This window comes from Chlorocebus sabaeus, chromosome 25 (genome assembly GCF_047675955.1).
Source record: "Chlorocebus sabaeus isolate Y175 chromosome 25, mChlSab1.0.hap1, whole genome shotgun sequence".
NCBI lineage: Eukaryota > Metazoa > Chordata > Mammalia > Primates > Cercopithecidae > Chlorocebus > Chlorocebus sabaeus.
This window is the reverse complement of record NC_132928.1, coordinates 14,146,201-14,151,459: the sequence shown is the minus strand read 5'-3', so window position 1 is coordinate 14,151,459 and position 5,259 is coordinate 14,146,201. Positions and strand designations below refer to the sequence as shown.

Here is a 5,259-nt window from a genome sequence, read left to right as displayed (position 1 = left end):
ATCCAGTTTATCCCACTAGCTCCTTAAAACTGGGAGATTGTGAATCTTGTTCACTACTCTTAAAGTACTCCACTGAAGTACTTCTTCTCTAGTACCTCTATATAGTACTCCACTATAGCACTTCTTCTCTAGTACCTCTATATAGTATAGCACTTCTTTGCTAGTATCTCTACATAATACTGCACTATAGCACTTCTTCTCTAGTATCTCTGCATAATACTCCACTATAGCACTTCTTCTTTAGTATCTCTATATAGTACTCCACTAAAGTACTTTTTCTCTGGCATTTCTAATTAATACTCCACTATAGCACTACTTCTCTAGTATCTTTTGCTCTCACCTGTCAGCTACTATTATGCCAGAATACAATTCTGGATGAAAAAGTCATCTTATTCTGGATGTCAGGCCTCAAAAGAAAAAAAAAAAATCATTGTAATTTTCTCTCTCTGACTTCTTTTAAATAGAGTATACCTGGGCTTCCAGAGAAACATGTGGTCCAATTTTTGATACTGTCAAACTTGCTCTATTGTAAGGCATGAAGAACAGGACATTTTATGCCATTTTTAAAGGACTTGTAGAATATTTTTGAAAAAGGATAAAAAAGTAACTTCAGATTCATAAAAGATTAACATAAAAATTTTTGTAACAGGCAAAAAGTAAGTGCTAAACAATTACACTTTTGCATTTCACAAACCATTGAAATTGGTCATGCAAACAAATCATTACAGAATAGATATATACATGAAAGGATGGATAGATAGATAGGTTCATTGTTTTTTTTTAATATCTCTCAACTGACTGTCCAAAAAGACTTAAGAGGGCACTTACTAATCACTTATTACATATTACCTTAATGCTATGCCTTTAATATTATAATTATCAGGGTCTATATTTGGCAAATTTTAAAGAAGGATTTATCATTGCCGGTTTTCTCCCTTCAAGCTAATATTTGCTAGCATTTAATAAATGCTTACTATTTGCCAGGCACAATGCTAAGTGCCACATATATATACACACACATGTATACATGCGTGCATAAATACATATACACACACATATATAAATACTTCTAAATTCTTATAGCAGGCATTATAATGTTGGTACTATAATTATCATTTTCTCTAGGGTTTACATAACAATGCACCACACAACAGGTGGCTTAAACAACAGAGATTTATTCTCTCACTGTTCTGCAGGCTAAAAGAAGTTCAAAGTCAAGGTGTCAGCAGGGTCACGTTCTCTCTGAAGGCTGTGGCAGAAGACCTTCCTTGCAACATCTTAGTTTCTAGTGATGATGTTAGCCCTTGGTATTCTTTGACTTGTAGATGCATTACTTTCATCTCTGCCTACGTTGTTACATGACATCTTCCTTGTGCGTTTTCTTTGTCTACTCCTTTCTTCACACCAGGACATTAGTCCGGTTGGATTAAAGGCCCACAAAGACCCTATTTCCAAATAAGGTTACATTCAATTAATTACCAGGGGTTAGAACTTTGTCTTAGTTCATTTTCTGCTGCTATAACAGAATACCATAGACTGGGCAATTTGTAAGGAAAAGAAATTTATTTCTGTTTGAGAAGCTAGAAAGTCCAGGAGCATAACACCAGCACAATGTGAGTCATCCCATGCAGAAAGCATCATATGGCTATGAGGTAGGAGAGTACTCCTATCCTTTCTCATATCCTATCATAATGGTATGAGAGAAAGAAATCACCAGGGGCTGGACACACTTTGTAACAACCCACTCTCATGATAACCAACTTGTTCCCACTTTAATGACATCAATCCATTCTTTAGGGTTTTCCTCATGACTTAATCACTATTATTAGGTTCCACCTCCCAATATTATTGCCTTGGGGATTAAGTTTCCAGTGCATAAACTTTTGGGGGAATATATCTAAACCATAGCATTCCACTCTGGCTTCAAAAGTCATGTCTTCTCACAGGCAAAATACAATCATTCCATCCCAATGGTCCCAAAATGCTTAACTCGTTTCAGCGATAACTCAAATATCCAAAGTCCAGAGTCTCATTGTAAATCAGATATGACTGAGACTCTAAACACAATTCATCCTGATGCAAATTCCTCCAGCTGTGAGCCTGTAAAATCAAAACAACTTACTTAATTCTAAAATACAATGATGGGACAGGCATAGCGTAGACATTCCCATTCCATAAGGGAGAAATAGGTTAGAAAAGAGGGGTAACTGATCCCGAGTAAGTCTAAAACACAACAGGTCAAACAACATTAATTCTGAAGTTTCCAGAATAATCTTCTTTGACTCTATACTCATCTTGCTGGACACCCTGGGTTGAGGAGGGAGTTGAGCCACCACAGCTTCAGACAGCCCTATGCTATGGCTGTGCTGGTCTCATTCCATGCTTCAGTGCTCTTGCATTGGAGTCTCATGGCTGTAGCTTTCCCAGTCTAGAGTTGGGTGCTGAGACTCTTACAGTTCTTTGGTCTTGGGAGTGGCCCCACTTCCACGGTCTCACTACAACTTGTCCTCATAGGGACTCTCTGCAGCAGCTCTGCCCCTGAAACAGTTTTCTAGCTGGGCCCTTAGGCTCTCTGTGACATCCTTTGAAATCTACATGGAGGAACCCATGCCCCTGTAGCTCTTGCACTCTGTGCACATGCAGAATTAGCACCACATGGATGCTGTCAAAGTTTCTGACTTATATATTCTGAAGTGGCAGGTTGAGCTGCACATGGGGCCACTTAATCCATGGCTGGGGCAGGTGAAGAGTGCTGTGCCGGAATGCAGGAAGCAGAGACCTGAGGTAGCTCTGAGAAGCAAGTCCCCTAAACAATTCTGCCCCTCTAGAGCTTGGGGCTGTGATAGACGGGAAAACCTTGAAGATATCTGAAATGCCCTCGGTGTCTTTTACCATTATCTTGATAATCCCTGCATCAGTACTAATCTCCTTAGAAAATGGTTGCTAGGCCACAACCTTGGTTTTCTCTCCTGAAAATTCTTTCATTCTCTAACACATGTCCAGACTGAGTTTTCCAAATCCTTTTGCTGTACTTTCTTTTAGATTATAAATTCCATCTACAAGTCATTTCTTTCCTCTCACATCTTACAGTAAGTGATGAAAAGTAGACACACAGCCGACTGAATGCTTTACTCCCTAGATATTTCTTTTTCTAGATATGCTAACTCATTACTCTTAAATTCCATCTTTCATTAAGCCTCCAGGCATGAACACAGTTCAGCCAAGTTCTTTGATACTTTATAGTAAGGATGGCCTTTACTCTAGTTTCCAATAAGGTATTCCTTATTTCTGTCTGAGACTTCATCAGAATGTCCCTTATTGACCATATTTATATCAACATTCTAATCATGACCACTTGAGTGATCTCTAAGAAATTCTAGACTTTCCTGGCATTTCTTGTCTTCTTCTGAGTCCTCACCAGAATTACCCTTAATGCTCCATTCATAGCAATCTAGGATTCTTCTAATCTGCTCTTTCAAATTCTTCCAGCCTCTGCTCATTACACAGTTCCAAAGCCACTTCCACATTTTCAGGTATTATGATTGAAGCCATATCTCTACTCCCAGTACCAATTATCTGTCTTAGTCCATTTTCTGCTGCTGTAACAGAATATCACAAACTGAGTAATTTATTTAAGAATAATTTTTTTTCATGGATTGGGAGAGATGGAAGTCCAGGAGCATGGTGCCAGCATCTGGAAAGGGTCACACCATGGCAGAAGGCATCATTGGTGAGTGAGGGTGCAAGACAGAACGAAACACCAAGGGCCAGACTCACTTTATAACAACTCACTCTCATGATAACTAATCTACTCCCATGATAATGACATTTATCCATTCTTGAGGGCTTCATTCTCATGACCCAGTGACCTCTTGTTATGCTCCATGTCTCAATACTATTTCAACAGGGATTAGGCTTCCGACACATAAACCTTTTGGGGACACATTAAAACCATAGCAGACTTCAACATATTTTTTAGGAGTGAGGCACAATTCAACCCAAACACTAGTCAAACTTCAGTATCTTCACTCAACTTTTCTTCTGGTCTTTGAAAGTCTTTCCCTCTCAGTGCCATTCCACCTTTGGCCCCACTGCTGGCTCCACTCCTCCCTCTGCACCACAATTCATGTGGTAGCTTCCACTGAGTCTACGTGGCTGTCACCTCCGAGCAGAAGATGGCGGTGCTGCCCACATGTGCTGATCTTGACAAATCTGTCAGGGATGTTTTCACCAAGGGCCATAGATTTGGTCTAATAAAGCTTGATTTGAAAGCAAATTCTGAGAATGGATTGGAATTTACAAGCTCAGCCTCAGCCAACACTGAGACCACCAAAGTGAAGGGCAGTCTGGAAACCAAGTACAGCTGGACAGCCCATGGCCTGATGTTTACAGAGAAATGGAACACTGACAATACACTAGACACTGAGATTACCATGAGGAGTAATGCACATGGACTGAAGCTGACCTTCGATTCATCTTTCTTACTGGGGAAGAAAAAGCAAAGCTGACCTTTAATTCATCCTAACCTGGAGAAAAAACCGCTAAAATCAAGACAGGATACTTGTGGTAGCACATCAACCTGTGACATAGATTTTGAAATTGCTGAGACTTCAATCAGAGGCTCTCTGGTGTTGTGTACAACGGTTGGCTGACTGGCTACCAGATGAATTCTGAGACTGCAAAGCCCCAAGAGACCCAGAGCAACTTTGTGGTTAGCTAGAAGACTGATGAATTCCAGCTTCATACTAATGTGAATGACGGGATAGTGTTTGGTGGCTCCATCTACCAGAAAGTGAACAAGAAGTTGAGAGCACTGTGAATCTCTCCTGGACAGCAGAAAAATGTAACGCTTACTTTGAAATAGCAGCCAAGTATCAGATCAACCCTGATGCTTGCTTTTTGGATAAAGTGAACAACTTCAGTCTGTTAGGTTTAGGATATATTCAGACCCTAAAGCCAGGTATCAGACTGACACTGTCAGCTTTCCTGGATGGTAAGAACATTCAGGCTCATAAGCTTGGATTAAGACTGGAATTTCAAGTGTAAATGAATGCTGTACAGTTGTTTAATTTAAAACTGTTTTGCAGCATAGGTGTCTTCATAATTTAATGTATCTTTTAATGTCGTATTTCTGGGATGCAGGTATTGCTAAATATCATGTTAGGCCTCTGGGTCAAAAATGATTCAGCTTTAAGGTATTATCCTTTCAAAGGTACAGAAGAAACTCAATTCCAAAGGAAAGTCTTTTCGGCTGTAGAA

At 39.7% G+C, this 5,259-nt stretch overlaps 1 pseudogene; it reads left to right on the top strand.

Annotated features, from left to right (window-relative positions):
- The first annotated feature begins 4,175 nt into the window (after window positions 1-4,175).
- On the top strand, window positions 4,176-5,046 carry LOC103230095 (non-selective voltage-gated ion channel VDAC1-like; annotated as a pseudogene).
- Window positions 5,047-5,259: the final 213 nt, after the last annotated feature.